Source organism: Taeniopygia guttata, chromosome Z, assembly GCF_048771995.1.
Source record: "Taeniopygia guttata chromosome Z, bTaeGut7.mat, whole genome shotgun sequence".
NCBI lineage: Eukaryota > Metazoa > Chordata > Aves > Passeriformes > Estrildidae > Taeniopygia > Taeniopygia guttata.
In genome coordinates, this window is record NC_133063.1 from 19,156,864 (window position 1) to 19,182,384 (window position 25,521).

The following is a 25,521-nucleotide window of genomic DNA, read 5'->3' on the forward strand; positions in this document are numbered from 1 at the left end:
TCCGTTTGTGGGAAAACCTTTGGCCATTTGCAATGCTGCTAAACTGGACATTGCTACAAACATTTTTGGATATAGGATCTCTGGATGTTCTGGATAAATTATTACTATGCATGCAGAGAGCAGATGTGTATACACAGATAAAAACTCAGTGTGCTGCTGCTGCATGCAGACCATTGGCTTGCCCTGTGCCATGATGAACTTTCCACATAGGTTTGGTTCAGATGAATATGTTTGGCAGGTCCCTTGCTCTGCATTGCTATACATGTGCACTCCAACTGCAACACTTCAATTTACCACTTTGATACCTGTTGAGCTCAACAGGTGTGTGTTTAAGCTGTTTTTCCAGGAAAGTGTAACTGGAAACACTTATTTATTATATAAACCTAATCAGAACTAAGAACTGATAAAAAAAAAAAAGTGTATTTTAGTCTAGCTTGATCTCGACTCCTTAGATGGAATTTGTTTGCTGGATTCCTTTGCAGCTGAGGTCCTGCTAATGCTGCTGCATACTTACCATTCTGCTGTTTCTACAGTGCCACAGTTTCTGAGACAGACCAGTGACAAGACACACTGGGTTCATGCAGCAGCAGCTGTCTTTATTGAGCACTTATATACCTTATATACCTAAGGAGCCCATGAGGTTATTCCTCACTGGCTGTGTCAGTTACTTCCTGGTCAGCCAGCCAAGAGGAACCTGAGTCCCAAACAGCCTCGCCTGCTCTTACCAGTCGAATTATATATGTAAGGTAATTATGTAATTGATCACATATTTCTGTAATAAATTTGTGATTATTTATACTTTGAGGCCTACAGGCCAGCTGTAGTCCACCACCACACTACAGATCTGTGCTGTGGAAAGGATTCCTGTACAAGGTGTCAATTACCTTTAAAGCTTCTTACACCCCAAACACTGCAGTTACTGACTATGCTGTTATTTTCAAAGGAAAGTTCAAAATTCACAACAGCCCACGCTTTCAGAACTAATGAGGTAGGGCTTCCAACCTGACAGCCTGTGACCAGGCAAACTTAAAATAGAGCAAAGCCCTTAATTTCTCTGATGTGGTACTTCTTTCTTTGTGCTAAGGTGCATTCTCTAGTTGGGAATGGTGAGACTGTAGTATGGAGATTGACTTGATTTTTACAACTGTCAAACCTGCGATTTGATTGGCTGACAGCTGACTTTCTGGATGAAACCCAAAGGGCCAGGTAAAAGAATTCTCTTTTGTCTAGGATGTTTTCTTCATTTTTGAGATCTATGGATGGAAAAACACTCTTATCACTGACGACAAAATACAGGTGTTATTTCACAGCCATTTTCATTCTGTGGTGGCTGTAAGAGATATCCTTTATGTGATATTCAACTCAAGCAGAAGGCACTGGTTTAATATCAAATACAGACATCTCTGTCATTTCAGATGTTGCTGGCTTTGATTCCCCAGTACAACAACAACAACAACAACAATAACAAAAACAACAAAAACAACAACAATAACAGTTATAATACTTACAGATATAATTTTAAATCAAAGAGCTTATTATTTTTCACATCACTGACAGTTTTTGTTCTATTTCTTTGGTGATCATAAAGCCACCTTCATAACATCACAATCTCTTAACACAATACTATAATTACATATTAATTATTTCAATGCTGAAAAATACTTCCGTCTTGGTCAAAAAATTGAAACTAATGGCTCAGCTGAGAGTGATGTGTCATTTCAGATCAATACCTTGAAAGAAATTGAGCCATGAGTGAATCACAGCACTGAACTTACTGCAGCTACGTGCAGAGGTAGAGGCCAGGATCTCTGAATCCCTGCATCAGTCAAACTGTCTGACTTTACTTTTGAGTTAGTAAGCATGATGTCAAAAAACTAGATAGGGAAGAAAGCAAAAAAACTCAAAACAAAATGATCAAAAAAAACCACCTCTGCCATCCCAAAAGCAAATACCAAAAAAGAAAATATATGTTTCAGAGGTATATGTTATAATACCTTCCACCTGAAAAAGCCAAACTTAGTAAAGAGTGGGAAATTAAAAATGTGCTTTACCCTCAGAACATAACTGGTGAATCGTGAATTTAGACTTTTTATCATGAGGTACTATAAAAACTAGAGAAAAATAGAATCTCAATTTCTACAGCTCCTCTTCTTCACTGATGTCAGTTTTTGGTGCATTTGATGAGGAATGGGGTCTGTCTGACTTGGCACTCTGAAATAGACTACTTGCAGGTGCTACATGTAAGAAGACTGCATTGACTATTAATTGACCTGTCCCCCTCCCCCCACACCCTCCAAAACTGCATGGTCGAAACAAGGATTTAAAACTTCTCTTTCTGTTTTCTGTAAAAGCAGTGGAAGGGTCACAAATAACCATTAGAAGCATACAATTTTTTTTTAAAAAAATTGATTCTTTTTATTGCTTTATGCTGGTACCCCAGAAGTTAAACAGTTAAATAACTTTGCCTTCTGCTGAAACAATATATAACCTCTTCATTAGCATACATAGCTTTCAAGCATACTATTAGTTGAGGATATAGTGTATCCAGCTGGTTGCTTATATAATCTTGAGGTTTAAATTTATATAGTAGGAGTTTTAGTGTATTTATGATGCACAGTAAGAATGTATTTAAAAATGCATTTAACAAGTAACTTTTGCAATATATGCAGCCTTCCTTAACACATACACAGAAATTTAAGAACAGATCCAGATTTTCTGTTCAGAGCCTCAAGAAAATGTGAAAACATGAGACATTGCCAAAATACCTGATTTCCTGTAGAGATGACTTAATTGTGAAACATTTTAGTTCTATATGGAGAAAAACCGTTTGGGAGATGACCTTAGAGGAAAGGAAGTAGTACCAGAGATCGGCTTGGTTTCTATGGATGAAAACCAAAGGACTGTTGGTCTAGGTGCCTGATTAATTGCCTGAGTTCACCTCTTTGACAATTCAACTCTTTCTCTCAAATTCCCTGGAAAAGCCTTGCATGTGTTTTGGTTTGTTCTGATGTAATGATGGTCAATTGACCAATGACATATATTTCCATAAGTACTGCTTTAGAAAATTGGATGTGTTCACAGCAGTTGAAATAATTAAAAACCATTTTATGCTGTAGCTTGCACATACTATTCCTCTGTATGCTCCTAATCTGAAAAAAATCTCCAGAGTAGCCTTGCACCCACAAGTAACATTCCGCAAATCACTAAAGGCTTCCAAGTCTGTAAACACATTTGGGCCATATATAAATCTCAAAGATACCTAGCTCCAGAGATGCTTAAATGTTCAGGATGAAAACCCTGGTAGGAGTTTTCACTGTGGTATTCTCTTTTCTGCCTGGTGAACAGAAAGGAGAAAAAGAAGTAACATGATGTTACATGGAGGCGTTACACAGGTATTAAAGTATCTACATGCTGTTTTGAGAACGAACAATCAAATCTTCCAGGAGAGGTGGTTTTGCTCTGCAAATGAGTTATTTATTACTGATCACCCAGGCAATGTAGAAGCATTGAAACCTGTCATCCATAGGTCATCTTGATTAGATATGTAGAATGTACCTAAGCATGATGATTGAAGGTAAGGATTTGCTATATTGCCTAGAAGTATCAGAACTGAGACCCTCTTTTTACATCAGTACAGCTCTTTGAAAATAGCAAGGCTTCATAGTATAGTCTAGAATAGCACATGGTCCACAGAAGAAAGCAAAATTCAGCCTTAAATTGTACAGGTTTTTTAGCCAATGGCTCTAACAAATTTCAGTAATGGATATGAGAAAAAGGAAGAAATTAGCCTTTCACATTTAAATTCAGGATATAAAGATACTGAATTAGCAAAAATGCTGTTATTAAATTGCTGGTGAGAAAACCTGCTGGAATGTTAAGAAATTCTTATGCATAGTGGACTGAGGTTTATATCACACTTCACTAAAGTTGAGGTTAGACATCTGTGACTTTCACCTCTGAGCAGAGATATCTGTGAGGGTATGGATTGGTAATTTTTTGCTGTATGCCAAAGAGCAAGTGAAAGAGCAAAAGCAGCAGATACTTAAGGGTCTGTCTATTCAGTGCTCTGAAAACCCGCATTTAGAAGCCTCAGTAAAGGTGATGGTTGGAACCGTGCTTAAAAAATCTGCGATAAATCATTTATGATCCTCTGAAGTCAATTGTGCAAATTACATTGGTTTCATTTTGGAAATTGTTTTAAAGTAGTCAGCAACTAGTGCAGCTGGACTGGGACTTTGATGTTGCCTTAATTTTGGGTGGAATGAGCAGTTGAAGAGAGCTGGGCACACAGCTAAATGTCTTTCCTCTATTTTGCTTTTACAACATAAAGTATGGGAATAAAAACTAGATTGTTTTATGTGGTGTTTTAGCCCTCCTAAAGCCTCCATCCCACACTTTTCCTGTGCTATCTCAACACAGCAAACGCTAGGGCTTTTTCTGATTAATTTTATAAAAAAATCAACTTAGTTCAAAGATCATCCTGCCTTGTCTAAAAAAAACTCAGTGAATAAAAGCAAATCTTTCATCTGGCATACAAACAAATTTGGAATCACACATATGCTTCATTCTTTCTCTGTATAGATTATAGAGCTGTTTTTTTTTAAGGCCTACTTGGGAATTATTGGATCTAAAGGTTCATTATTGGTTCTAGTTTGGGCAGGCACAATCCTATTTGGATAAATATATCATGTTCAAAAGAACCAACAAATGAAATATGGCCTTAACTTGGTAAAATAATAATGATTCTTTGAGTTCAGAAAACAGAAGATCACACATTATGCAATACCTTTTTTAAACTACTTTATTTTTTTTTTAATTGAAGATAAACAGTTTAGTCTCTCAATTAGTAAGCAAGTGCTGAAACAGAAGGTCTGAAAGCAACAAGGTAAGTAAATTGTGTTGTCAAATCCCCACCAGAAAATTTTTTTGGTAGTCTTTTATTCCTTCTAAATAAATCTTGCTGACAAATTCTTCTGAAACATAAATAAACAAACAAATGCACAAGGAGAACTTACATCATACCAGCCACATGCTGAATTATAGGTCAACTCTGTCAGATGGTGTAGCTGCTCACAAATTCAATTTAATTGCACAAGAATATATTTGTCAGTATGTTACATAAATAAATACATGCTCAGTGGACTATATTGGGAAATTTCTATGGCTTTCATTTTCAAGATTTTTTTCATGTCCAATGGAGTCAATTGGTTGTGTGTATTTTCCTTCTCCCTTTCTTCCCTCCACTAGGAACTCATAGGGACTACTACTTACATAAGACTTTTACTGCTTTAAAGGAGTTAAATTGTGTCAGAAATTATATGCTTCCAACCTCATCTCAAATACCATTTCAAATTATGTGTGGATGAAAGTTCATAGCTTAAAATACATGATAAATAAAGGCTGCATAAATGTTCACAAATTTTAGAAAACTGCCTTTGTGTCTCTGTGACCCACTATTTTCTTATTTAGCCACACAAATGCCAAGGCATTCTCCCTAGGCACATTATTTTTTCCTAAACTGAAAAGGAGAGGAGGACAGAAAGGTAGGAAGAGTTAGAACTTCTCAAATTTCTTGTGAGATGTTTTCCATTATTTTCTCCCTTTATCCTTTTAAATAATATTTAGTGCATTTTGCAAGGTTACTAGCCCAGACTATCTTCAGCATTTCTTCCATTTCTATGGTCATTCTTATTCCAGCTGGCATCATCACTTTGAACTCTTCATTCAAACTCTGGATTATTGCAGGGTCAACAAATTCCTGCAAACTTTTGAGTCAATCTGCCTGTCAACTCTCACCAAACATAGGAGCTCTGCTGCGTGCCTTTAAAATATGCAGACCTGGAAAACAGATCTTGCAAATCCTAGTTAAGAGACAGAAAATATCACACACTTAGAAAGAGTTAAGGCTTTATCATCCTCTTGAAAGTGTCCAAGAGAATGCTTTCGTTTTGGTTGTTCTAGATCAACAAAGTACTGCTAATTGACAGAAGTGCAGTCTAGAAACTTAGATGTCTTTTGCTTTGAATTTTTTATTTGTAACTATCTTATTAAAATAATTCACCAACTTTTCTAAACACAAACATATACAAGCTATAATAAAACATTTAAAGATAGGATTAACAAGCAGCTTATTAATACCCAATGAATACCTAGAGAAAAGAAACTAAATGCAAAGAAGCTATTTATTCACAAGATACTGGTATTTACATGAAAAGACAAGCCAAACAAAAATCAGAAATAATAAGGCTGTGCTGTCTTCTCCTCCTTCCCTTTAGGCTAAAGTAGTGGTATGTGATGCTTTACAGTTTAAAGACAACAAACAAAGTTGACAGTTTTTAGGGACATATCCAGTTGCTTTCTATCTGCCTGTACAATGCCTGGCATATGAGAGCTCTGATGCTGTAACTGTCTTGTGGAAAAAGTGGAGGATGATAACAAATACAATTGGCTGTATTATTGATATGTGCTCTGTGTGCTTTACATGTGAAACAACAGAAAACATGCAGCGGAGAATGAGGATAGTTCATAATTTACAATTTTTAGATTAGAGGTTTTCATGCTGAAGGTAGGTGGGCACAAACAAGCTTTACATTTTAAGTAATCAGTTCTTTTTTCTGACTTTTTGGCCCCAAAACCATAGCCAATAGTCTTAATCTCTGTTATCTGATATATAAATAAGTTGGGACCTCTATTCATCCAAGAGGTCCTAGTTTAGATTTCTTCCACAAGCCCACCGTTCATGTTTCCCCATCAAAGTGTTTTAGTCCTATAATCTTGCTACTAGTTTTGAATTTATCAGTGTTATGAGTGGGTCCTTGTATCATGTTTTTTCCTTTTGTTACTTCTGTATTTTAAAAATTAGTTTTTTCCAGAAAACTGGGGAACATATTTCACTCATTTCTACCACTCCAGATGTTAGCTCATGCTGCACTGAACTTATATCACACAATGGTGAAAGTGAAAACTTTTTATACTAAATATTGAGTAGAAAACAATATCATAATTAACTTTTCTTAAGAGTTATAATATTGACTTCACAAAAGTAAAATAAAATAGAGCCATGAATACACACCCTGAAACAGATTTTCAGTACTTGAAAGGCATCATCATATAGAGAAATATTTTATGACACTCAGGATATTTCCTAGTAAACAGATGAATGAAGGAAAAAAAGGAGAAAAAAGGAAGAAATTATGTATGGAGAGTTAATTAAAATGGGGTTTTATTTTAGTTAGTAATTTTTAGATCAAATTACTGTAGTTAATTTGATTCTTTCCTTCAACCTTTTTTATCTGAAGCCATGTATAGACTCATATGTCCTAAAACCACAATCAGTATCCAGCTAAAACTTCTCTCCTTAACAATGAATGTTATCGTAACATTTCCACATTAAATCATAGCTGGTAAGCAAGAATTTTATGCAAGATTGTGAGAAATGCAAATAAAATCTGCAACATACCTGCTTCACCCTGCAGCAGTTGAAACAGTTAGCCAAGGTAGGAAATTTTATGGAGGCTCTCCTGTAAGATAGATATCTTTATTTCTGCTATTTATATATCCTTTTTAAACTAAAAATTTTAATGTGGATATATTGATTCTATCTCATTATCTAAGTGTCCAGGGAACTAAAACATTTGTTGCAATTCCAAAGCCTTGATACTGTCTTTCACCGTTGCTTGAGTGCAATAGTCTTAATTTGTCATTTGTTCATTACTGTATTATATATTCTATTTATAAATGAGGCCATAAGCACTTTTTTTTTTTTTTTTTTGCCTGCACCTGCTGTATTTTAATGTCATTGTTGCACTTTGAAGTCTACCATTGAGGCATTAGTATTATTTTCATGAGGAAGGTGACAATGAGGTACAGGCCTCCTCTTGCTTTAATATGCATTATAGATGAAGAATGTGTCAAAACTTCTTAGTCTCCATTGTGTCTGATCTGTATTTGAGAGATTGCACAACCTGTGAGAGATCACAACAACTTCTCTAAGGACTTTTTCATCCTCCTTTATGGCACACATTTTCAGAAAAGATCCCAAAACAAAATAATAATAGGAAAAACTCACCGATTCTTCCTGGCAAACAAAAACTGTGGTGGCTAATGGGTGACAATTGCACATTAGTGGAGGTGTTAATTTCCCATCTTCTTTTAAGCCTCACTATTTGGAGCCCTGAATAACAATAGATGAACCCACACATCTCATAATTATTAGCTCATTGATACTCCTGCCTATATTCAAAAACATTAGCTCAGAGAATTTTCAGCCTCTGCACCATATCAGCAACACCTTGCCCAACAGATTTAAAAGAAATCTGCAAAAGGCTTCTCTTTTTAAGTTGCTTATTAATTTAGGTCCTGTTAAAAGGTAACTCAGATCTATTCCTGTTGCATTTAATGTCCTCTCTGCTTATGATAAAATTCCATCTGTATTAACACACCTGTGTGACAGAAACAGCATGCAGAGGTCTACAGATGTTTGATAAAATGTAAAAGGAAATGTTTTCTGTAAGAGAGATAATTTCTGTAAGAAAGGTCAATTTTTATTATATATACATACCCCCATATTATTTATTTGACCTTTTGGTTGTCATTGTGGGATCTCAAGATATTTTTTTTCAGAAAGAAGTATTTTTTTTTTTTTTGAGGAAGTGTTATCTATATTAGTCTGCTTCCTATCTCAGGCAGGGAGCAGAAGGAAGTCTCAAACTCCCAGTCTTTTTAGGAAATAAGATCCAGAATTGATGTAAATCCCCTGATCAGCATAAGAAATATTTGGTAAAGACTCTTGGTCACCATAACTGAACTAAATCCTGATTAAATCAATGTGTTCGGCATGCAAACATATGAAATGTATATGCTATAGTGGAGTAGTTGTCTGTGAAGACCAATAGGTAAATATCACACTCAGGGTATGAGAGCTGACAAGGACTTAGCTTAATTTAAGAGGTTTCCAATGTAGATCTTAATTTGAATTTTGTGTCAAGAGACTCTGCATTTTAACTTTATACCGACCTTGCTATTTTACTTTATTTCTTCAGGATCATGTTTGGATAGCCTATCTTCAAGATTTTATCCAAAAATTAACAAGGCTGCAAAAGTTTTTCCTTCTAGTAAAGTTCAGGTAGTGAATGCTGCATTTTTCTATTAATGAACAGAATAATAATCAGTTGGCTTAAAAATCTTACAGGTACAGAAGTAGTGTAGTTCTTCCATTGTCATTGTAAGCCCTTGAAAATGTGAATTTGTCCTATAAATGATACATAATATACTGAATATAATAATATTATGAACTGTGGAAACTTCTCTTGAAATACTGCACTGTCACTGATGACACAAAAAATTATTTTTGAGAAGGTCTATTCCTGCTTAGGCTAAGGCAAATGTTCATGGAAAATAGTAAACCTTTGTAAACAAGAGAATTAGAAGTAAACAAAAGCCAGGAAACCAAGGGAATTATTTTCCTGTTGCCTAGTGTAATTTTTAGAAATAACCGCATATTTGTCATGACTTAGCAACCAAAAAATTAATGTAATATCTATTTTATATTTGGAATTTATGAACTATGGCCCATCTACAAATAAGATCTGGAAATATATTTATTGTAGAAAATTTATTTTGAGTGAACTCATATAATTTGGAAGTTTGAGTTTTCATAAATTTTTATTAATTATTGGTCTCAGGCTTTAGGCAAAAGTGAATAATTCTAGGAAAATTTGTATTCAACCTTTATCTGAGGGCCTTGATATTCAGAAAAGCAAGATTCTCCAGTGAATATTGAGAAAAATCAACTATAAAGTCAAACTTTAAAGTTGTCTATTAAACCATGAAATTAGAATTTTGGAATGGACATATTCTGCTCATATTTTTTGGTCATATTCAGATCTTCTCTAAAAATTTCCTCTAATGTGCTATGCACCAAAAACAAAATCTAAAGCAAGAAGAGACAAAGGTATTAAACCACATCAGACAGAGGATGTTTCCTCAGAAAGATGAGAAACTGAGGTTCATTATGAATCTCTAGTTCCCATGTTTATCATCAATGTGCAAATTACATGAAAAAGCTAATAAAGCAAAGTTTAACCATGCTTGTTTCTCTAACATGAAGAGTACGTCTTATATATCCCTTTTTCCTATCTATCTGTCTTCTAAATTTTGAAGTCTATGGGTGGACATAGATGTTAAGTGAATGTTAACACCTATCTTGTCATTAACTATCTTATTCTTGACAGTTCTGATTCCTGTTACCACATAAAGATGTTTTAATAATCCTGAATTCCTGTTACCATATAAAGAATCACCAAAACAGGACAAGGGCAGATTTCCTTCACCACATTTTCATATGGGGAAAATACAATAAAAAGGTGGGAGGAGAAATTTCCTGAATGCTGTGTGTGAGATCATGATTTGAATGCTTTATGATGGTGAAAAGAGCTCTTCATCTCCAGTAAAAACATCTGCTTTTTCAGAGATGTTCAATCCTCAGATTTTTAAACTAATCTCAGTAGGAGCTGAAACAATCTATGCCTTTTCAAAGTCAATACAATAAGGGTACAATACCCTCTAGAGGAATGGAAAGCAACATGCATAACTACAGTACTCTTGTGTATTTCATGTCTAGCACCAGTTTTGTTCTGAATACTTTTTTCCTTTTTTTTAAATTTCTGAACTAAAGCAATAACTAATAGTGATCCAAATATATTATACTGCATTAAATACCATACCCATGCCCCCTTTTCTACTTAATTTGCTAAAAATGACAGAGATTCTTTTGCACTGGAAATACCAGATGGTGATTTTCTAAACTACTTATGACTCCTTCTTTATTCTCCTAGCATTTAGTTCATTCCTTTTTGATGGGCTTAACTTTTTTTGCTGCTACTCAAAGTCTCTGTATAATCAGCTTGGACTTCTAAGATTAGTATCCTCCTCTCCTGTGGAAAAAAATAACCAATACTTTCAGAATTGTAGCTTTTTACATCCAAACTCCAACTGCTTTTTCCACTGATATTTTTCTTAACCTCAAGAGTGATTTCTCTTGAGACATTCGCAACTGCACAACCACAGCCAAAATAAAACCAGAGGCACACTTTTTTTCACAAAAATACTATCTAATTTTTTCAATCTTCTCCATCTTTCCATATGGACTACGTTTCCTGCCTTATAATTCTTGTGCTTTACGTATTTTGCAGAGCCATTCAGTATCTTCTACACAGCTGAGTCTGAATTCTTCTTGTCCAGCAAGTGTAAGAGAGAAGATTTTCTTACAGATCTGTACTCCTGCACAGATACTAACAGTATTCATTGAGGTTATATTAATCTTGGACAGTTTTCTGCAATACCATTAACTTGTGCTCGACACAGGTTCTGTCCCTGGTAGCAGTAGACTTACCTGTCTAAGGATTACCTCCTCAGGGATGATTTTGAAGATACAGCACTTATGAAACAGCTGTGAAAATACATAAGGAGTTCAACCTCGACACTCTGGAGATGCAGGTCTTCTGAATCTCTTCTATGCCTCCCTTCACAGGCTTATTATGTGTGCAGACATAGCCTAGTATAGTGTCTGAATTAATTTGTTGTTTAGTGTATACAAATAGAATAAAGTCTAATGTTCTCTAGTATTGAGTTGGCTAAGGAAGAGTTTTACTAGCTGTATCCCTGCAATATCTACTAATACTTTAAACACAAAATAGAGAAAAAAGATTTGTGAATCCACATTTAATCAGACTAGGCCAGACATTTAAAGAGCAGAAAAAAGAAAGTCCAAGGATCTGGTGAGGCAGAAAACTAATATTAATATTATTTTTATAAGGTTGAATATATTTAAATGAAGAATATTATGCTAACTAGACAGCAGTTGCCCACCTTTTTTTTTTTTTTAAGGAAGGAGTTCCTTGAAAGATCAATTCAGATTCACAACTAATTTATTTTTCACAGGAAAAAAACCCCACACCTTGTGCTTTTATGTTATTTGTCAAACTTCTGTAATCTAAACTGCTATATTTTGAGGTGTACCAGGAGAATATTTATTCAACTGGTGACTATGAGTACCATTGACAGTCTTAAATAAGTGCTTGTAATTTATTTACTATGATAAACAGCAACAAAGCAAGTATGGTAAGCAATGTTTAGGAGAGAAATGAACTAATGTCAGGGTGATAGGGTACATGCAGAAAAGTGTTTATTGGGTTGGGATTCTTTGTCCAATTTGTGATTATGTTGAGGTTGTATATTTAATGATGGCATAACTCTTGAGCTATTCTCAAGATTTCTTGGCAGTTCAAAGTAATGGAGACACCAGCAGGTTCCTCAGAAGTGAAGAAGTGTCTTCTGAAATTAATAGTGCATGAAAATACTGGTTTTGATATTTACTCCTAAATCCTGTTTGCCAAAAAATGGCACTAATGAACAAACAATTTCAGTTCATGCAGTTTCTTAAACTTCAGTAGAATTGAACACATAAGAAAAACATCATCCAGCCTTCTTCTCAAACACAAATTAATATTTTTTGGAAATGCACCCTGAAATCTCAAGACTGTAGCAAAAACCTAACCAGTTCTGGGCAAGATGTTGTTGCTGCAGCCTGCATAGCTTCAGCAAGAGTAAATGGCTGGCGGTAATAATGTACTGAAGATGTCTTTCCAGATCAGCTGAGGTACAATTAATGTTAGTTCTAGTTTCCTTCCTCCCTTGTCAAGAGAAAGGAAAGCAGGGACAACAGCCTGGATCTTCAGTCTTCCTGCCACTGCTTCCACCAGTGTTACAGGTGTGCTGGGAAATGTTCAGCTCGTTTTTACTTTACAACCACAAAATGAAATAGATATTGTAGGTTTTCTGCTTCACTTCAGTGGCCCAGCTGCTAAATCTCTGGTAGAACTGGACCACCACTGGCTGCTCACTTGTAGCCTGACGTTAATTTTATTGTCTCCTTTTCAGTGCCTAGTACTGTTTCAGGATTTCAGGATTATGATGAGCTTAGTGAATCTGAGTGAATATCTTTATGAAAGGTAGCTGGCAATTAATCTCAGATGTGTTTGCACATACCAAAGGCTGATCTTTTTTACTTCTCCCATCCCAGTGTGCTAGAGGAAGGCTGGTCAAGGCAGTAATTTCAATCTGTATTTCCTACAATGGTAGGTTTGAAAAAAGCTGGGATTTGTGATGGGATGAGCTTCCTCTTCCAAAGGAGAAGAGCAATGGTGACCATTGGGAAATGCAAGGAGAGAAAAATTCTAGCTAATTCAATCTGTCTCATGGCTGCATTCAGTAAAGTTTAAATTCAAAATATACTCTCTTTATGGTGCCTGTGTTGCAGATGCCTGTATGTTCATCCATTTTAGTTTAAAGTAGAAGTCACTGTTTCCTAACAACTATTTGAATATTTTATCATGTGATATTTTCCTAATGATAGAGATTTGAAGTCTTCAGCTTAAATGTTTATAGGAGTTAAATTGGTTCCCTAAGTTTCAGTGCAGTGCAAGAGCAAGTAAATGCTGAAAATCAGGACTTACAATGGCTAACCCAAACTACCTACACCTCTAGAATGTCCTATACCAGCTATGTAACTGTAGAAATAGACTTAAAGAAGTAATCTGTCCTTTTAGCTAATAACATCAAAATGAGACCTTTTTCTTCACTTTGCCTGGACCTCTAACCTTTAAAGGTGACTTAGACAGCTGCACAAAACCTGATCTCATTTTCTGCCCCTGGCAAGATTTTTTCAAGTTCATCTTCTTTTTTCCCCCCTTCTCTCAAAATCTGATGAAAAATGAAATGTCATGAAAACAGGCTCTGAGGCTAAAAACCTCTGTCTGTCTCTGTGACAGATGTCAGTTTGAAAGGTTTCAGGTCACCTGTCAGAACTATGTCAGTATGATCCATACAAACATCTACTCAACCTCTAACACTAACATTGAGTTCTGCTTTTTAAAATACCCCTTGAAAAAGAATCAAATGATTTCAAGTGACTGCCTTTTCCCCTTTCTTTTAACTCTGATTAATGAGCCAAATTCTCAGGCAAGGAAAAAAAAAAAGGAAAAATGGGTGGGGGGAAAGGAAAAAAAGAGCCTGTAAAAAAGGACAGTTTGACCTTTTTGTGCCCCTGGCAGTGAACCAATCAGCATTCTCATAATCCAAACACAGATGCCTGGAGCTAAACAAATCCTATACTTGTGAACAAGAATTCAGTTGGCTGTCAAAATATAATGATGAGAAACAAAGTGCTGCTCTTAAGAAAAATGTCCTAAAATAAATTAAAATGTTTTCCATTAATAAAGGAAGTAACATAAGTAATGTTGTACACCACTAATAGCATCACTTGGGAACAAGCATGTTGAGATGTTTATTTATATTTATTCTACCTGTGTACATTTAAATCACAGTATCTCATCTCTACATGAGACATAATCCCATAATATTTTATGACACCAAAACCACTGCTCATCTAATGCTGCAATTCAGTACTTTATAATGATTAATTAACAGGCCTGCATGTTATTTTGTTCCTTGCTCAGCATCATAGAGTCTGCATTATTTCTCACAAGCATGATCTGCCCTTTTAAAGTTTAAGCTTCTATTTTGTTAAAAAAAAAAATTGCAGTATTAAAGAGAAGATCCCAGTTGCATGACAGTTTTCATCAGTGTGTTGTTTTAATAGTCTATGAAATAGATATGATTAGAGCTTTCTGCCAATTTCTATTTTCAAGTGTCCCACATACATTCTATCAAGTAGGTTGTTGATATTGATGGGTATATTTTTGGATGTTTCTTAAAAATCTGTAAAGTCAGTGTGAGGCTCCAATATAACAGTTGGGGAAAAAAGACCTGGACATCACACTGATACACGACAGATGCATCAGATACACATTTTAATGTAAGCACATTGTTAAATTTAACATGGTTAAATATGTGATTTAATTCATGCATGTAACTGGTGAGAAAGAATAGGTACTAATTTTATGCTGTGTTATTGTGGAACTCTCTCCTCACATGTAGAATCCTCTTTTTAACTTTTTTTCTAATAGGTGTTTGTATGCTGTTGCTCCCTACAGGACCCTAATCTATCATTTTCTGGTGTGTGCCCATTGGAAACAAGCTTCATCAGATTCCAGTTCCTCCTTTTTTTTGCTTTTAATGCTTAGTGATGGTACTATGCTATTCACCAGCAGTTGGTTTCATTAATATTAAAACTGAGTCATTTGACAGGACAACAATCAGCTTGATATCAAATGGTTATAACAGTTACAAAACAACAATCACCTTTATTTTGGGCCATCCTAAAAAGGCTTGGGAACAATTGGAGACAGAACCATCCACAGAAAACTACCAGTATTGTTTAGATGAAGATAGCCACAAACAATCTGAAATACTTTAATCTCTTTGTGACTCATATTTACAGTTTTTTAAACTTAATGTAAGTTTCTTCAGTTTTTATTATGTAATCTTCTTGTTGAACATTATTGTTTAATACTATTATAGAATGGAAATAAAGAAATTTACATGTCATATTAGACTGCAAGGTGTACAGTATGATTATTTCAAGTCCCTGACTGGAATGGATCATTTCCCTGAAAATGCAGCTACACAATTTTTCTGGTCACAGTGGCCATGACTCAGATTGGACCAAGATTGAATGCCTTAAATAATTACTGTTTCAGCTCCTAGTCCACCTTGCAACTGAGGGTAAACCTCTTCAAGAGCAATATGCCTTGTATCTGCAGAATTTTAATCAATAATTACAGATATTTCCATTCCAGTCTCCTCATAACTTCAAGGTTTGCAAATCTGCAAGATATATTTCTTTTTTTCTTGTGCCAAAACCCCTATTAATGCTATGGGTTAAATATTAAGAATGTTTAACTGATGATAAACCAGTTAACATAACTTCCTCGTCTGAAGTTGTTTTCAGCACATAGTTTGTGACACTCTGTTCCTCAAAATAAAACTGTGAACTAAAAGGTATACACAGTCCTTGTCACACAGTAAGGTCTTTTATATGTCAAAAAATTAATTACATCTGTAAAGAAATCTTTCACTTGCTTCCCTCCTTTAGCATAGACATCTGTATCTAGTCAGTCAGCCAGATACTGAGAGGGCATTATTGCAGACAACAATCAGAAATGTTGAAGCAGTTACTGGTGCCACACTGGAATAGCATACTAGCATTGCCACAAACAGTCTTTCCCTTGTAAGAATAGTGTTTTGATGTTCAAACCACTAGCAAGAGTATTAGGGAACAAGCAAAGCAATAACAACAAAACAACACAAAACAGCAAAACAAAACAAAACAAAACAAAACAAAACAAAACAAAAAACAACTAAAAATCAACCAACCAATCAACCAAAAAAAACCAGAAGGGAAGGTGAAAACAAAGCAATGACTGTGAAGGTAGATTTCCTAGTTGAAATTAAGAATTCTGAGCGGTACTAAAATTAATTACTCTGTAGCACCAAGCAGGCAGCAGATTTATAGTAAATGACAGCATGTTTGCAAATTTTCCTGACTACTTGATCAGAAAATGCACCAAGTACAGGCATCAGTCGAATATGCATTATTTAAGTGGTTGCAGTCTGGTGACAGTTTGGAAACTGGAGTCATTGTTGTTGCCTTTAGGAAAATTGCACTTTCTGAGAGAAATTCTTTCACCTTTGTATGCCCCCAGTACAGATCTCTCCTCATGGCAGCTTAGGATACACTGGAACTTTGTGACCTGGAAAATGTGGGACAGCATACACAAGGTGACCCCCTGAATGCTGGGGTAGGCCCAATTAATTTAAAATTTTGCTTGGCCTTGTCTCTTCCAATTTTCTAAATCCTCTGGAAAAATGATTAATGCGTACACTGCCAAAGCGAAAATATTTTTGACCCTATTAAAGTTGATCAAGGGTAAACCAAGTGTAGGCTGGCATTGTATCAAACTAGCTTTATTAAATTTGATTTGAGGTTTGTATGAGGAAGGGACAGACAAGGACATTATTTTGCACAGCAACTCCTTTTTAAATTAAAATACTGTGAGGAATACAAAGTATTGATGTACTTTGCTACAGAGATGTATTTAACCTAGCAGAATTTTACCAAAAAAATGTTTCTTTTTGAGAAAGCTTAGTATTTCCTCCGTGGGAAAGTATATTATTGGTAAAGTTGATTTATTATTATATGATGAGCATCGTTTCCCTTGAAGTGGAGAGATTCAGACCTTGCCTTACTTCTTGCCTTTTTTATTTCCCAAATTATTCTTGTCTTGCCAACTCCAGCAGCTGGGAACAGGGTTTGAGGATATGATGTACAGCAGATGTAGGCACCTCAGACATAGAAAGTGCTATTTTCAACACTTTTCCCACTTTCAACAGCACTTCTTATTGTTGTTGTTTTTGTCAGTGAAGTGCTCCAAAGTTCTGCATAAACCAAAAATTACTATATTTCTCAGCATCTACTCTGGTGCATAAATGATCTTTAAATACAAGACCCTAACCTCACCTCCCAGGAATCTTTTATGACTGCAAAAGGAATAAAACCCAAGTGTGGTCACTCACTGCAATTACTGCAGCTAAGAAACAAACCAAACAAAAACCAGAACAAACAAACAAGCAAACAAAACCCCAAAACATAATAACAAGAAAAAAAAAAAAAAAAAAGAGCTAGAAGTAAGAGGACACTGCAATTTTTTGAATTGAGAAGAGGGATAGCTGCTCTGTTTTTCAGCCCCCTAAAATGTAACAGAGGATTTCAGATGCTGTCCTGTCCTTGATTCTTTTTGGCCTGTTTATGTATCTTGTTGACAAGTTTGGCTAGTTCAACACAATTGCTCACAAGTTTGTCAGCTCTCAGTCCACTCTTGCTTAGCTCCAGCTTGGAAACTGGAACTCCATTAATTTGATTTTTTGTGACTTGTTTGGAGGGAGGGCCTGCTTGTTCTGAGGCAGAATCTCCAAGCTGACTCTTGCTTGCCCAGAAACAGGATGGAGATATGTGCAGGAGCCACTGAGGACATTGGCCTGCTGATTATAGGATATAGATTTAAGGCTAAGATAATACATTAAACAGTCCACCAGAGGATTTTTCTGCTTTGTATTAGTTGATAATAAATCACAAACAAAATCCCTTTAAATGTCATGGCACAGGTAATGCAGAGGAGAACATTCAAAGCTTTTAGAGCTTTTGAGCAATAAAAGGCTCATATTAGCAAACATGACAACATGAAATAATTATTCAGCCACTCAAGAAAGAACTAAAGCAGAAACTGCACAGCCTAGACAGCCTTACCTAGAGTAAAACTACAACTACAGTGAAGAAATAACCAAACTACTATCTTTGAGGAGATGGACAAACTGATGCACGTGTACGACAGTCTTATTTTGGTAAAATGTGAGCTCACTGGAGAGAACCATGAAGTAGTCAGCAGGTAAGCCTTAAATGATTTTGATGAAATGACTGAAATTTTGCTTGCATTAAGCTTGATACACTAAAACGAAGAGTCCCTGAATGTCCTTATTGAACTTCCTCCAAATGCAAGTTTGGCATTCTCAGAAAGGATTCTATCATATCTAGATGCAGTATAGATGCGTGTGTGTGTTTCTATATATATGTGTATAGACACACGCACACACATATATATATGCATAGAGTTTTTAATAGTTTTAACCTACTTGTATTGTCTCAGAGAGACTTCTCTTCTTCCAGGCCTGTCAATTCTCCACATGTGTCAGTAAAAGATAGATAAAAATCAGGCATGATATGCAAAGCTTATCTTTAATATAAACTTCTGATTAGAGGACAGTGTCTGCAGTTGAAGTTTTGCAAATACTATTCTGTATATACATCAAAAGCATATTTTGTTAGGTCCTGTGTTTGGATTGCTTCTAGGGGTCCTGCACCTGTGGTCTTTGCCACCACCTTGCTATTTTACTCTTCCTTTCAGCCTTTTCTGGAGAAGTCAGCTCTTTTGGTGACATTACCCATACAAACAAGAACTGTGCTTTTCTGCCAGGATGTTTGGGTGTTGTTGAACTACATGTTTGATGATTACCTGTCCACTCTCAAAGACAGTGGATAAATAAGTAATGGAGGGATAAATATTATTTATCAGGATAAATAAGTAAATGAGGGATCTAATATCCTGTCAGGAGGATATGAACAATACCTGTGTAGGAAGCAGGTATATTTGAAAGCTCATATATTTTAATTTGAAAGCTATGTATTGTTGAACATCAGAGAAGGAGACTTTGTGTTTGACTGACAAAACACCACAGGAACTGAAAACATAAGACAACTGTTTTCTGGTGTAAATGGAAAATGAAGGATGAGGTTTGATATTTGTAATAGTACTAAAACTACTTATCTTAGAGATTGAATCCTAGTCTGCTGATACTTAGAGACTCTGCATTATTATCGTTAGGGAGGAAATGTGGATATGTGCTGTCAAAGTCATTTTAATGCCCAGTTTGTGGGAGGATTGCTTATGATTTATGTAGATCTAAGGGTCAAATATAAGTATATGTTGAGTTTAGCATAGATGTCATTGTGAAGATTTACTTCAACAAACAGAGATGGTCAGGCATGAATAAGATGAATGCATCCAAAATGAGCAGCATGATGAGTTCATTTGCTCTACATTTTTCCACAAATTTCACTGGAGCTGGTACTCAAGATGTTTTGGTTTGAAGGCTTCTTTAATCTTCAGATTAGGTATTTTCTGTTTTTAGTCGCTTCACAGTTCTCAATTTTTTGGAGTAGGCACCTCTGATTCTTGACTGCATAATTTTTTTAAAAACCAAAATACATGGGATTGCTGTTTCCCTTAGGATGAGAGAACCAGGATCCTCTCACTTGTCAAAGTAACTGTTATCTTCAGATGTAGCGTTGTACTATGTTTATCAAAACACCCCTATCAGACTAGATCTGTACCATTAAGATTTTTCTATGTTTCTGCATGGACTGTAACTTCTGGAAGAATCTGAGCTGGCTCCACTTTGTGGTGTATTAAGGGCAAATACTAGACTGGCAGTTTTTTGAGAACTACAGACAGTAAGGGGAGGGGAGAAGCTGGATGCCAGTTTACAGAGAAAACAGAACAATTTTAATGGCAAAAAGTAATGACAGCTCATTTGACCACCTGGCTAAGTGCAAAGGCTTTAGTTGCTGGATAAGATATTGGAGATGGTCTGTGCATGGATAGCTAACCATATCAATTGCCTAAGTGGCAATGCATTCATTGTTTGTGCTGACAGCTGCTGTGGGGCGAGGTGAGATTTATAGGAGAGATAATGAGAAGTAGATTGATAGTGCCTCTATGTTAAAAAGCCTGACAAAGACTAGCAGAATCTTCAGTTCAGTTCAGTTCCGTTTAGCTGTTTTATTAATTTTCAATAAGGACCAGTTTTCCAAGAAAACTGTGTCTATAGGGTAGGTGAGTGGAATAACGGCCAATAATTTTCTCTTTTATGACTAAAGACACTTATATTTCTATTTTAAATAGAACAGCAATACTGTAGCTAGAATGGTAGATTTCGAGTTTTATTCTGTGTAATGTTGAAAAGTTTTCTAGCTAAGGATTTTGCAGTGGCAAAACCTGCACAGACCAGTGCCCAATTAGTACCGTAATTCCAATATCTCCAAAATTAAGTATAAAGGTTGAAGTGATTGGTAGTTATTTCCTGTACTAGGCAAAGTAGAAATTAAGCCTTTCATAACATCACAGTTCCTAAATGATTGAGGATTGCCTTTGCACAACATTTGCTCCCAGGCCTTACTCTACTATTGAAGTTGCATGGTTCAGGATAGGAACAGTCAAGATAGGAATTAGATTCTCTGCATCCCAGAGATCCAGTTGCAATTACAGCATCTTTATAAGCCTCACCGTGGTAATGTATATGGTTGGTTCTTGCTCTGTACAAATTGCTGTGGGAGATATTATCTGGGATAGAAAGTTATTTAGGACAAATGTCTACTTTACAGCTTAATTCTGATGGAAACAATCTCTTTGGAGTTCTTTTCTTGTCTATATTTCTCTGTTTCTCTATTTAAGTGTCATGACCCTTCCAATTTAGTATTTTGTGTATTGTGTGGCCAAGCAGGTATTCTGATCATTATTATTGTGTACATTTTTTTTGGTGTTTTCAGTTCATAGCAGAATTGTGACAACTTCAAGGTCAACAGTTTTATCCTCAGCTATTGCTTAAAACCTTTCCAACTAAACTATTATCTACACATGTTAATCATCCACAGGTAACTCAAAAGATCAGTAGAGTTTAATATCCTGAAGTTTATATTTATTTTTGAGATACTGCACCACACCAGCACACTTCTATAATGTCACATTTTGTTACACAAACTTACAGCAAGAAGAAATTTAATGGGAGGTGACATGGTTTAAGTGATGCACTGACATGTATAATTTAAAGACTCTAATCTTATTGGAAGCAGATACCTGCAATTAATTCAGATATTGGGAATTCAAAATGAAACATCTTAAAGCCAGAAGGAACTTACGATTCACAATAAGCTCATGAACTGGTGAATTTATCTGTTTATCTAGTAGAGCAGCACAATTAGAGCTACTAAATCTCACAGTCCTTTGTAGGGTACAATTGTTGTTTTGATGAATTAGAAATTATTGTTTCTTCATCTCCTCCCTATCCACGAAGGCTTTGGTGATTGATCTGAAAGCAGTTTTAAAGAAGATGCCTTTGTTTTATTTTCTCTGAATATTTTCTATTAACTCAAAATCCATGCTGTAACTAAATTAACGAAGGAAATTACAGTTACTATGTATGGTGCTGTGTTGATGAGTATATTGGATGCCTGCGGGATTTGTAATTTTCTCTTCTTTCCCCGCCCCCATTCCCCTTCCCTCGCGGTCCCCCTTTGTCCTGTGTTCCCGTCTCACTCCCCCTTCCCCCCGCGGTCCCTTGTCCCGACCCTGCGTTCCCTAATCTCTCCCCCTCACCATGTGGTCCGGTCCCTGTCCCCCAGCCCCCGCCTTTCCCCTCACCACGTGGGCTGTCCCTGCCCCCCCCCTCATGGTCCCCAGGGTTTCCTTGCCCCTCCCCTGCCCCTGTCCCATTGGCCGCAGCTCAGGTTCCCCCCGCCCCTGGCACGGGGTATAACCGAGCCCCGCTCGGTTCCCCGGTGTCTCGGGAACACGCTCCCGCAATAAACACGTGTTTGCACCCGAGCCCCGTCTCGCCATTTTGTCTGTTCCTGCGCTAGAACTGAGCCTCGCAGAGCCGAGGGGAAAGCAGCCGCCGCCCTCTCCTCCCCTCCTTGCCGTGCCCACAGGTGTCCGCCCGGAGCCGATCTCACACAGCAACAAATGGTAGCAGGCAATGGCTGTTTCCATCTATTCGTGAAAGGGGGGAGAGAGAAAGGAACTCTGCTGCTGCAAGAGCTCTGCAGACACTAAGAGGAGTGGATTCGCCGGGCGGAAAATAAACTCAAAGCTCCAGGACCCTCTGCCGTCCTTGCCGGCGTGCTCTCTAACCCGCCCGGAAGCAGCCGCGCTGCAGGGGCAGCCGGACTGCAGGGGCCAGGAGCCGGGTAGACTTACCTGAGGACAAAGAAGACAGTTTGGCAGTGGCTCGATGGACTGAGCTCGAAGAGTGGCCCATCAGGGGAAAGCATTCGAACGGGGACCAGAGGTTGACAGTGGCCGAACCCAGGGTTTCAAGGGCAAACTCTGGTTAACAGGAACACCCAGGCTTTTGGGAGAAGCCAAACTGCGAAAGAATATGTTCTCAGTTCAGCGCGATGTTCCACCACCAAAGAGAAGGATAGAGATTTCACTGCCAGAGCCCGGAAGGTAAGTTGGGTCAGAGCAGGGTGGGACCCTGGCAGGCGGCTGGGCTACCTTTTTTTTCTTTTGAGTTTTAACCACCGTCCACGTCCAGACGGGGGCTGTAGGCTTGCATGTCCCTGGCGGCCAGGAGGCTTTTTCTTATCTGAGGAGGACGCAACCTCGTTCGGTCTTTTTGGGGTAACTCATACTGGAAAGCTCCTTCTCTTTCTTGGAAAGCTGCCTTTCCTACCCTCTCCTCCCTACTTTGGGCTATGGGGGCAGGGGGGGTTGAAAGGACACCAATAGGACAGAATTGTAAATGGCGACACGTCAGCTTTGGGAGAATTGTTAACATCCTAAGAGAGGCCCTCCACATCCACGTATTTCGTCGGCTTCCAGCCGCGTCGGGCCCCTCTCCTGTAGATTTTCCCCTCGGCTTCTGTGAAGCTTCCCCTCCCCTTTTCCCCACAGACCTCCCCAAACCTTCTCCCTTGGGGATGGCAGTGGCCGAGCCGCCCCAAGCGCCTTGCCGGACACTGTTATCCTCCCCTAGGGGTGGCATTGGCCGTGCCTTCCCGGGCGAGATGCAGTGTACCTGGTACCCCCTCCCAAGATGGCGCTGGCCACGCTACAGGGACCCCATTTTCCTGCCTTGATCCTTCTCTTCAGCCCATGTTTTCCCGCCAGCCCCATCCATCCCCCAACGGCCCTGCACCATCCTGCAGCGAGCCAGCCCCTATTGGGGGGGAGGTGAGGTATTAATCCCTCAGTCCTTCTTCTGGCTCCCCCTCTGATGGGAGGAATTGCCAGAGGGGTCCCTCCATTAGAGGACCTCCCTTTGTAAGAGAGCTTTCCCCTTTGCTGTGGGGGGGCCCCCTTCGAAGAGAGTGGAGCTGGAAACCTGGACCAGAGCTCCACTGTTTTCCGTCCCCTGAAATGGTGGCGCCCAGATTCACCCCATCCCATCTCCTAAATGTACCTTGCACAAAGTTCCCTTATTATTTCAATACAAGTTTTCCCCATTACTTGTGATAATTTGGAAATAACTTCTTGGATTGAGATATATCTTATAGAAGGAAAGAAAGACCATCCTCTCTAATTACTACCCACAATGCTATGCCAACTTCGCAATCAAATTGGAGAAACCACATCACCGTTTGCTGCCTGCTTCTGCTCTGCTAAAATTTGAAAAACCACAAGCATCGCATCATGAATCCTGCTTTCATCCTCGATACAGAATGTGTTTATGATAATTTTGTACCCTTTATCTTAAATTGTAATGTGGAAAAGATTTTTGCCCCATTCATTGTAACTATGATTGGTGTATCACTTTCTGATGTCTCTCGAATTTGTAACGTTGTTAATTTGTTTTTACCTCAGAACTCCCTTTCCTTTATGCAATTTCAAAAGAGTGAGCTGCAGGATTTGTAATTTTCTCTTCTTCCCTCCCCACCCCCCCCGCCATTCCCCTTCCCTCGCGTTCCCCCTTTGTCCTGCGTTCCCGTCTCACTCCCCCTTCCCCCCGCGGTCCCTTGTCCCGACCCTGTGTTCCCTTATCTCTCCCTCTCACCTGTCCCCCGCCCCCCCGCCTTTCCCCTCACCACGCGGGCTGTCCCTGTCCCTGTCTCCTGCCTCCCGTCCCATTGGCCGCGGCTCGTGTTTCCCCCCCTGCCCCCTGGCATGGGGTATAACCGAGCCCCGCTTGGTGCCCCGGTGTCTCGGGAACACGCTCCCGCAATAAACACGTGTTTGCACCTGAGCCCCGTGTCGCCATTTCGTCTGTTCCTGTGCTAGAACTGAGCCTCGCAGAACCGAGGGGAAAGCAGCCGCCCTCTCCTTCCCTCCTCGTCGTGCCCACAGGCGTCCGCCCGGAGCCGATCTCGCACGGCAACAGATGCCAAGCAGAGATACTGTTTCATGGATATGACCAAAATCATAATTCTGCATGAGCAATTTTGCAAGCATATGATGCTGTGTCTTACACTTACCTCTTCAAAAACAATTTTAATACATCAAGACATGCGGGCCTTAACATACGCCTACCTATTCCCTATATTTTTTTCCTGTAGTAATATAAATGTTATCTGAAATTCAGTATTTTGATAATTTCTAATAATTGGAAAATATTGCTTTGTTTAGCTGTGGCCTACTATGAAAGCCTAAATGAGCCAGCAGCTTGAGTCCTGCATATTAATCGTAATTAACACAGTGGTTGTAAGGTTGAAGGAATTTTTATTTTCTGTCTCTGCAAATAATTCAACACATGGTGGATAAAGGTATCTGTTTGCTTGAAAAAATGTAAGAAAAGCTACTGGAACAATTTTGAAATACACATAATATAAAAAAACTTAAAAGAAGGGCAGCAGTAACAGAATTCACTCTACAAGGACACCAGTAGTTTCTGATGTAAGTTTTTATTTACTAATTTTATGGGTAATTCGTAAGTGAATAAATGTTAACCTTTATTTATAGTTTGTGTATTATTTTCCACTGCATAACAGACAATTAATTAAAAAGAGCCTATTGACAAACACCTAAATAAGTAAAGTAGAGATTAAGATCTTTATTTAAATCTAATCTTCATGCAGATGTTAATACTTAAGTTTCTGTAAAAAGTTTTGTCTTTTTCTTCTAAGTATAAACCCTTCTTTTCCTGAAACCGTGAATGTTGATAGGAAAAGTAAGAAAAGTAAGTCTTGGAATGGGCCCTGGCAATAAGAGATTACTACGACATCAAGTCACCACA

At 37.8% G+C, this 25,521-nt stretch overlaps 1 protein-coding gene across 3 annotated transcripts in view; it reads left to right on the top strand.

Annotated features, from left to right (window-relative positions):
- LOC121468114 (uncharacterized) overlaps window positions 1-25,521 on the top strand; it is a 299,333-nt gene that overhangs the window by 135,245 nt on the left and 138,567 nt on the right. Inside the window, exon 11 of one of the 3 annotated variants that reach the window (XR_012052918.1) lies at window positions 15,054-15,514. The exons of the other annotated variants lie outside the window; for them this stretch is intronic. The gene's annotated coding sequence lies outside the window, so the exon portion shown is untranslated. Of the gene's footprint in view, window positions 1-15,053; window positions 15,515-25,521 lie in introns of those variants that run through there. 3 annotated transcript variants of the gene reach the window in all.